The 10,357-nt window shown below is 39.2% G+C and overlaps 1 long non-coding RNA gene across 1 annotated transcript; it reads left to right on the forward strand.

The window, feature by feature from the left end:
- The first annotated feature begins 5,281 nt into the window (after positions 1-5,281).
- On the forward strand, positions 5,282-9,168 carry LOC311272489. The gene is made up of 5 exons (XR_014624570.1): positions 5,282-5,603; positions 5,713-6,026; positions 6,900-6,954; positions 7,072-7,183; positions 7,273-9,168. It is a non-coding gene; the product is annotated as an uncharacterized lncRNA (long non-coding RNA).
- Positions 9,169-10,357: the final 1,189 nt, after the last annotated feature.

A 10,357-nucleotide genomic window follows, 5' to 3' on the forward strand; every position in this document is an offset into this window, starting at 1 on the left:
TGAAAACAGCAACAATAATTATTTGCAGCCCTACATGAATGATGTTCCTGTGTAAAATTACCACAACAGCGCCAGGGTTGTCTTTGCTGATGACGATGGTGTACCCGTACACACTGACTTCTACCATCTTCACAACAGACCCGATCTTCTTATCTTGACCGTTGTTCTGCAACACAACACTAAAATGCTCCAGGCTGGTTTGATTGGAGACACCAGCCATCTCATATGCACAAGTGCCCTGGAAGTTGTAGCGATCCCCATCGAAGGTCACAAAATGTGGATCACCAGACACTGTACACGTGGCGTAGTCGACAGGATAGCACCCTCTGATCCCCTCCAGAACCTGGCACAACTGCCCAGCCTGACAGCTCGTCAGCTTGGAAGACAAACTTCCACCGGCGGAGCAGGAGAAGCGATTGTTGCAGCCCTGTCCAACCCAGAAGGAGGCTCCGGCCTCCACATAGTGACCCTGGTACATGCAGCCACACTGAGCCTTGGGGACACACTGCGTACCACTGAGCACAAAGCCGTCGTTACAGGCACACGTCTCCACACAGGTGGCGTTGCATTTTGTGGGAGTGTTTGCACATGTAGCAGGACAACCGCTCCCACAGAACTCATAGTGGCTGTTTTCTGGACACTTGGGTGTAGCTGTGTGGGCAAAGAGACAAGAGAGCCCATTTATTCAGAGGTGGAGGAAGTACAGGTAAAAGCTCTGCATCGAAAATGTACCTAGAAGTAGTAGAGATTATGCGTGCATCGATATAAAAGCAGGATTTAACTGTTGTAGTTGGTTGAGGTGGAGCTACTTTTTAAAGTTTCTAAATTGTTACAAACCAAACTATAAGTCCGTTAATGGAGGAAATCATCAACAGATTAATTTGCTATCAAATAACTGTTATAAAATAAAAATACTTGTGTACTTAGTTACATTCCACTGCTGCATTTGTTGACTTGTATTTATGCTTTTAAACCTTTCCTTTACTCACGGCATTGAGTAGATGTCCTCCAGTCACCGGGAACTTTGGCCCCAGACCTCTGGCAGATGTCAGCAAAGCCTTGAAGACTGCTGCAGAGGTACGTGTTCGCCGCTTCACCCCTGCAGAGGGTGAGCATGCAGCTGCTTTGAAAGACATCAGCGTCAATGTCAGGTTGACAACCTACGAGATCGGCATAATTCTGTAAAAGGGCGCTGCAGAAGATTTGATTTTCCAATTTCTGAACTTCGCCGAGAGGACAGCTTTCGCACTGGCCGACACATTGATCTTGGCAATCATCTGTGCCACCGGGAACCCTCCAGCTCTGTCCCAGCGCTGCCACGCTGCTGGCCACCGAACCGCTAGGAGTCGTGAGATCATCTTCCTTTTTGTTGTTGAAGTTGCCACACAGGCCGCACACACTGCCGGCAAAACTGCCCGGCAGTGTGACGGTGAGGTACTCGTTCCAGTCGTATCGCACAGTCAGGCCGAAATCTGTCTGGATGACGGCCAAAAGACCTTTCTGGAAAATCTTCACCTGGCCATCGTTCAAGTTGATCGGGAGAGTCCATTGTTGGTAGTTCACCTGAAAATAAATCAATCAAACTTTGCTTACAGAGCACATTTCATATAACAATCTGTTAGAAAACACAAAGAGAATGAGTCACACCACATGGGAATGATCACCTCTGCTAGAGATGTGTATTCTTATTCAGTATTCACACAGTGTCAACATAGCACTTAAACACTATTGATTGACTCACCCGCACAATACCCAGCTCAGAGCGAACTATGTCAATATCGATCCCGTAGACATTGACAGTGACTGTCCCCACTGATGGGACCTGTGTGTTGCCCTCGTTCACGTTCTTTGTGTCCACCTCAAAGGCCGGGAGGGTCCCACTAACATGGCAGTTCTTGGCCACAGTGTAGGTGCAGTTGCCCATGAAAGTGTAATAATGGCCATCAAAGGTGTAGTGGAGGTTGCCCATGACCCAGCAGGTACCTGACTGTGGTGGTAAAGCGGCTGGTCCTCCTCTGCAAAATCCTAAAAAAATAATAATGATAAAATGTATTAACATTCAATTCAGGGGGACATTTTTCATCGTCATATTATTCAATGTAAAACAATAACTAAATGTATTATTTGGCTGTCTGGATAAAGTAAAAAATGGTAGAATTTTTTTTTTTTTTTTCCTTTTGCTGTGATTTAGTTCAACTTATACTGTCAAATCACACTAGAACATCACTCATATATAAGATAAATAGGTAGCACTTTATAATAACCATCATTAATAAGCTGTAAATTTTACAGTTAATTTATTATATTAATTGTTAAGGTTTAGAGTTGCAACTTTATAATGACCGTACAAATATTGTTTATAGGTGAACTGCACAGTATTTATTAACCATTTACAAAGTATCATAAGCATCAGTTGCAACTTTATGATAAAAAACTACTTAATGAGTGAAATAACTTCAACTATTTGCCATTTTTTAATGATGGTTATTATAAAGTGTTTCTCATAAATGATCATTATTTTAAAAGTAATACTTGATAACTTACCACTCAGCAGAAGAGCTGAAATGATTACAACAAACAACCCCATGTTTGTCACTGGAGAGGATCTAACACAGCAAAACAATGACAGTTTTTCAAAATGAACAGAAATTAAACACTACTCATAAAACTAAAATGTTTGTAAATGTGTGAACCAGATCTCAATGCAAGAGATGATTCATTTTAGTATTACAATACAGTTGTTAATAAGTTATTAGAAAATACTTCAAATACCTGAATTATTCTTACCTGAGCTGGTCAGCGGGCATTCAGGGGTGTCAGTGGTGGATTTAAGGATGCTTAAATACTTCCTGATGTCCAAGGATTGACCAATCAGCCTCCAGGTGGCATTACGTGGCTTTTCCCAGAAGAGAACGAGTGCAGCGGCACGTGACTCATTATTTTTAAGATCTTTGTTGAAGTGACAGGAAAACAGATGTTAATAAAGGAATCAAGTTAATTGTATAAAATGTTTTCAACAGGTCTCAAATGAGTTTGTTTCAGTGAGAAACATAGGAGAAGGTGAATAAAGACAAAACAAAAGATGGTGAAAGAGAACACCTATCAGATCTGAAATGACTTTAACGCTCATTGTTACCTTTGTTATCTGCTTTTTGAGGTTTTAAAACCTTCATGTGATTATCTGCTGGCTTTGTGCCCATCGATCTGGCTTTACACTGTTACTGTAACACATTCAACAGCTGTGATTTATCTGTTGGCACTGAGGCCGTGTGGTCACCACCACCCACAAGAATAATGGGTGGGTGTGAGCTGTTCAATGTACGAATAAGAGCTGCCTCAAAGCTATCGTGACCACAGTCACAAAGATCAAATGGAGCTCTTTTTTTGCTTGCCTGAGATCAGTGGACATGATGTGACGTGGGGGTGTTGTGTCATTTATGTATTACCTTTATGTTTTGTTTAGGATAAAAAGATAAAAGACTTTATCAGATTGTTGTATTTAACCTGAAGGAACACAATGCAAAAGATGTTTGCACATGTATAGACATATATCAGTAGCACTTGTTATATAGTCATGCACAACACACAGATGTGTGCTTACCTCATGCTTTGATTCCAGCTTTGATAATGAAATTTTATCTTTCAAATGATGTAACTGGTTTTAAAATGGGTTATTTAAGTCACAAGTAGGAGAGTTTGCTCATCCCATGAAGCAGTGGTTCCCAAACTTTTTTTGCAGCGCCCCCTTTTGTAGATAACAATATTATCAAGGGCGAGGTAACGTTACCCTAAAGTTGGTCCAAGATCCTGATTGACTTTCCTTCTCTTCCCTCTCACTAACTCGTTTTAACTGTCTACCTAATGTCCCATCTATGTGAAAGCAAGAACATTTTGATGCTGTAAACACATGTTGAAGACTATGTTGAAATTCGAGTTTAAAGGTGCAATATGTAAAAATGGGGCACCTTTTGAATTCATACTCAAATGAATGCCATTAGCTAGTTAGCTCAATTAGCTGTGCAACTTGCAACTGGGAGCTTGGAGACCCAGGGTTGGTGTTCACACCACAAGCTAAAGAGCTTTTGGGACCGGGACAGACCAGGGCTAGCTGGTTAGCATGCTAATTTTAGTAGATATCTCTGCAACACAATACAAAGATGTCATAATGTCAAATTATAAAATAAAAGTACCTCTTATCAATAACACCTTTAATGATAAGGTTTGTGTTAGCTAATGTTATGCTAACTAAATGTGAACAGCTAACAAAGAATTGACTATGCATAATTAATCCATCAGTATTGGGAATGTAAATCATGGAGTATTCTGGGGGATTGAAATTAAGTTTAACCAATGTACGCTGGTGATGGTTGGTATCTTCCACAAATGGCTGACTTACTGCTGCTTGCAAACATGGACATGGAGTCCTAAGAAGTCTCTCGCACTTCTCCCTAGCTGCTTGGCAAACAGCCACATTTTCCCCCTCCTTAAAAACCAGTAAGACCGGTCACACCATAGTTGTGGGCTGGGTTGTAAGAATTGTTGCAGAGGTAACTAGTCAAGCAGAATCAGCACCTGTTGTAGTTCTGCTTAAGTGTTGCCCAGATGTTGTCGCAGCTGGTAATCATTTCCTGGTAGACAGGTCAAACCTGTCCTCTGGTTGAATGCCATGGGATCAACCAAAACTGATACGGGCAATCATGTAAAAAAAAAAAAAAAAAATCCTTTCCATGTTTTACTCAGTTATATGTTGATGAATCACAACACCTGGTTCAAGGAAGGAATCTAGAGGTGTCGTCGGACAGTCACCTCCTGAGTCCTTTCCAAACCACTTTCCCTTAACTCTGACGGATGATGATTGCATGAAAATCATTGTTAAAATTATGAGAATTGATCTTGCACAGCTGCTCTGTTGTTGTTAGTGGTGCTGGGTCAGGTGTGTGTGAGCTGACCAATCAGAGATTGAGTTATCAAGAGGAGGCCTTAAAGAGACAGGCGCTAAAACAGAGCCTTTCAGCTCCACTGGAAAGAGTGAGAAAACGGATGTGTTTTTTGAGCATTAAAGCATGTAAACCTATTCCAAAATAAAATTATTAGCCTGAAAATGTGCATAATATGTCTCCTCTAACTAAATCCAGGTCATTTCACTCAGTTAGGGACCTTCCTGAGCAAAAAAGACCGTCCGACTGCACCCAGGCACTCTGCACATACTCTTCCCAGAGTCACTGATAAGTTACAGGTGTGATCAGTCGCTATAATGAGCCACCAGCCTCTCTCCCAGGCCCTCACCTCATCACAGTAACATCCTTTTATTAACATACACCGAAGGCAAAGCACACATTTGTAACTTATCAACTTAATATTTATGCCAAAGCAACTACTGAATGTTAAATGAGCTGCTCGGCCTGTTTGCGGCAGGAAGCTCAGTCAACAGCAGACAACCAGGCTGCCGTGAAAGAGGGAGGAGGCAAAAGTGAGAAGAGCAGGAACTGACAACAGAAACAAATCAATTGGCAGCCTGTCAGTGTCATGGTGGTTGTTTGTTGTGTCTGGAGAATCTGTGTGGCAAGAGAGCAGGAACTAAATTGGGCTATAAACAAAAAAAGGTAAGAGGACACACGAGAGTGGGAGGTTTGTTATCACACTGTTAATCTCTGTCACCTGTGCCTCTACACATTCATTCATCTCTTTGTTTACACTCTTCCTGTATTGCAGTAACCCAAATGGCATCGATGAGGCTTCTCTGGCTTGTGTCCGCTTTATCCTCCTTGGTGTCCATGATACTGCTGATATTTTTTTTGGGCCAATATCAGATGTTGATGGTGTTAAACAAGAGCCATGAAAAGACACTAATATACTCAGGGGAACTTGATAACCAAATTAGAAATAACCAGTTTTTTAAAGAGTCTATGGAGAAGATGGTGCTGCAGTGGAGAGAAAAAGTGGAGAATCTCGAGGCTACAGTGGCCGAACTCGGTCCAGCGACAGAGAAGATGAAAATAAAAAGTGATGCCTGTCAAGCAGAAAAGGTGAAAAGCTATTCTTTCATAATCTTTCTTTGCAATGTGACATAACCAGAGAGTGTGAGGCTTTCCACCTAGTGTGTGTGTGTGTGTGTGTGTGTGTGTGTGTGTGCTTTATTTTTTTCCATATTCAAATGCTAGAGCTGCCTTTAGAGGAAGTGATTTGCACAGGATGCAAAGCAATGTGAACCATGCACCAATTAGAAACCATAATCATGAATACAAGTGCTTTGTGAACACTTTGAGCTCATAATCACTTTGTGAGATAGTTGATTTTTTTGGACTCATTGGCCGACCCGACCCACCACCCCAAAGCGTCAGCATTTATCTTACAAATAAGAGTCACAGCTGGGGATGCTGAGCGGTTAGTCTACATAATGATGTCATAGTAACTGGTGCACGAGGTGCATGTTTTTGTAATAATATGAATGTCCAGGACGACATGATCGTGATCGTTATTAACAAATACTTTGCAACAATTGTCTGTTATTGGAGTTTGCATGCAGGACTTTTATTACTGCTACTTTGTTGCAATTGCTACTTTTGCTCAAATAAAAGATCTTAGAAATATTTCCTCTTCTTCCCCACTACCTTGGGTGAAAAACACACTTTAGTGTTAGAGCCTGCACTCTAATCTTACAGGTTACTTCACTTTACTTGACATTATTTGCACACAGGTGATTTAGATCAAATCAGATGTGTCTGGGGAGGTCAAGGAGCCATCAGGCTTTATGAATACATAAAAACAATTACTACACACAAAATAAATAATAATATATGTATTACATTTGTTTTAATTGCAAGGTATTAAAGTAAGTATCCAGTGTTTGTGTATCACAAATTCAAGGTCATGACTAGCATTTCTCCCCTCTTCTGTAGAAAGTGACAGCTGAAGAGCTGGCCGCTGTGCTGAAGGAAAGCACAGAGACTGAAGGTATAACACCTAACTGTTTCAGAGATAATTAAGCTTGACTGCTGGTGCCACCATGTGTTGAAATGCAACAATTACTGTTGAGGTCTGAACAATTCCTTATCTTTCTTTATCACTAAGCTACCTTAAAAGCAGAGTCTGGTGCCTGGAAACAAGAGATTAAAACCCTGATAGCACAACTAACAGGGTACAGACCAATATGTGATTATGTGAAGGAGGACTCAATCGCTCTGTAAGTAAAAAAAAAAAAAGCTTGTCCTCATATGAAAGCAAAAATTTGCAGAAAAGGAGTTATAATAATCATGTTATTGCGTCTTTTAGGAACTTATGCGGCACCAAAAACCAGCTGAATCTCTCATGACGACGATACAGGAATAACATCTCAGGGACCAAGCGGCTCTCAGCGCCACCGTGGTGGTGATTTTTCATATTCTATGTGAAATAACTGTTTTACTGAAACATGAGTTGGTGATGTTCTCAGGGGTTGTTATACCCTTTATTATATAGATAATTTGTCATTCCTGAAATGTTTGGCACTTGTTTCCCTTACTATCTTGGTTTTTAATACCTTTTGGAGGACATATTTTTGCCTGCAGACACAAAATGGAGAATGAGAGAACGGGGTTGACCATGGACTTACAGTCGACCCTGTATTAATCTGGTTTCTTGCTGTACAACGTGGCAGATGTACTTCAAACACTGTCATACAGTGTTATAAGTTGATATATATGTATAAATGTACACATTGTCATTGTCCTGAAAAAACTATGTAACTCCAAAAGCTCAACTTCTCGTGAGCTAAGAGAAACAGCTTTTCAGCTCTGTGACAGTCAATCTTTGTTTGTGAAGCACCTTTCATGCAAGTTATTGCATTTCAAAATGTTTTACATGTGACTGACAAGTCAATAAGACAGTATAAGTGTACTTCTAAGTTAGTTCAAAAGAATAAGCAATCGCTTAGCTTAGCTTAGCTTAGCTTAGCACAATCACTCCACACAGTGGGAAACTGTAAGACTGGCTCTGTCCTAAAGCCGACACCTCTCAAGCTCATTAATTAAAACCCTATATATCTAATCGTTACAAGTGTAAAGGCAAACAGTTTTCCTGAAGGGAGGAGAGCTATGTGCTGGAGTGCACAACAGTCATTTTTGTTTTACAGCTAGGTGAGTTATTTTTTTATGCTAAGCTAATGTGTAGTTTATTTCAAAGAATAACTGTCTACTGATAAACTTTAACGATGATATCTGAAACACTAAACTTCGGTGCGGAGGACCGGATTATGTGTGACTGCTGCTTCTCAAGTGTGAGTGTCTGAGGTGTACATGTGAACATGACACCTGCCACCTCAGAGTGCAGGCCGACAATGATGAAATGTGACCTGCTACAGGGGTCTGTATAATGGAGACTGACCTGGACACAGACCGGATGAACCATGGAGAGAGCACGTTTACCAGCTTGTATGTGGGATTGAATATCTCATACGCAAGTGTCATTAAACCAAACAACACATAACCATGAAGGGCCTTTATCTCAATGTTATGTTATATTTTTTATAACTTCTTTTATAAAAGTTTTAATTGAACTGTTTCTGCAAATTCCTGCAAATTTGTATCTTTTATAGCAAAGTTTTTCCTTGTAACTTAAAGGTGCACTACGTAGTTTTGGGCAGGAAACTTTAATCAGAAGAGAAATATGTTTATTGGCTGATATTTTTGTTTTTATGCCTAAACAAACTAAATAACAAACTGACCTTAAAGGACAACACAATTTCATACTGTTTTACTTTGTTTATATGTGGCGGACCCTGCCACCTTTCTGGCTTCAAACAGTGTTCAGGGGACCTTATTTTCCTCTGAGAACAGCTTGTTTATTCTGAGTTTGTGTTATTAAATTGTAAGAATTTGAATTTAGAGTTTGAATTTCTTCTCTTAAACTACATACTGCCCCTTTAAGTAATGTCTTTACATTCTTCTTTACTAAATAACCCCTTTTCTTGAATGATTTGTGCGGTTATTCATTTGTTGAAAGTAGACAATATTTTTGTGTCATAATTACAATTTGTTTAAAATTCAAGTCTCTTAAATTCAGAAGTAATAAGCATATTTGACTTTCGAAATGGTTGTTTTAATGGCAAATTTAAACTAGAAATTAACAACTAAAATGGCTGTTTGGTCTTTAAAAAAGTGACAAATAAATGTACAGTGCTTCTCAATCTCAGTCTTTGTTCCTTATTCATTGATGGAATGTAACTAAATAAATCGACTCAAGTACAATTTTGAGGTACTTGTACTTTAGCAGAAAATGGAAATATTTAAGTAATTTATACTTCCACTCAACTACATTTGTACGGAAGCCCTAAAGAGCCATGCATTCATTTTATTTCCTCTGTTTTCCTGTGATAACGAGTTAATTTCATTTGTTTTCTCGAGATCTCGAGTTATTATCTCGAAATAACAACTGCCGTTTTCCCAAGATAAGGGGATAATTTTCTCGAGATCTCGAGATAACGAAACTTTGTTTTCCCGAGACGATATAATTAATTTGAGATCTTGAGAAAACAAAACGATAATGTATATTAAATCATTGCAGGAAACATCATTCAGTGTAGCAATGTCAGAGGAGCAGGCGTATGTATATATACGCTAAATGTTTGTACAATCTGCTTTTACTTTTAATTTTCACACTTAAGTGCATTTACTGCCAGAAAATAACCTTTGATACTTAAAGAGGCAGTATGTAGTTTTAATTTAAGAAACTCAGAATTTTAATATTTACATTATTATTGATGTAATAACACAAACTCAGAAATATTCATTTTTTCCATAACTGAATAAACAAGCTGTTCTCAGAGGAAAAAAAGGCCCAGAACACTGTTTGAAGCTAGAAAGGTGGCAGGGTCCGCCAGATATAAACAAAGTAAAATAAGGTCAGGTTGTTTACAGTCATGGAAACAAAGAGAGTTTGTTTATTTAGTTTGTTTGGGCATAATAAAGATGTTTCTCCTCTGATTAAAATGTCTTCCCCAAAACTACATAGTGCTCCTTTAATTTACAAGGAAAAACTTTGCTAAAAAGATACAAATTTGCAGGAAGTCATAGTTCAATTAAAACTTTAATAAAAGAATATATGATTAAAGTGAGATTAAGGCTTTTATGCACCTTGAAGACTTCAAGTAGCAGCCTGCTCATATGGTTGACTTTCACTTTGACCAAAGTAATATTGTAACGCGATATCTTTCCTTTTACCAAAGTATGACTGACACTACAACACTGCCCTTTACTATTCAAGCGGTTTGCTGTGATCGTATAAGGAGAAAATAATATGCGTTTGCAGCTGTGTACTGTATAAGCGGCCTATTTCTTTTATCAAATGAATAATGAGCCTGTCAATAAACTTTAATAGATAC

Source organism: Pagrus pagrus (genome assembly GCF_965226575.1).
Source record: "Pagrus pagrus genome assembly, chromosome: 17".
NCBI classification, from domain to species: domain Eukaryota; kingdom Metazoa; phylum Chordata; class Actinopteri; order Spariformes; family Sparidae; genus Pagrus; species Pagrus pagrus.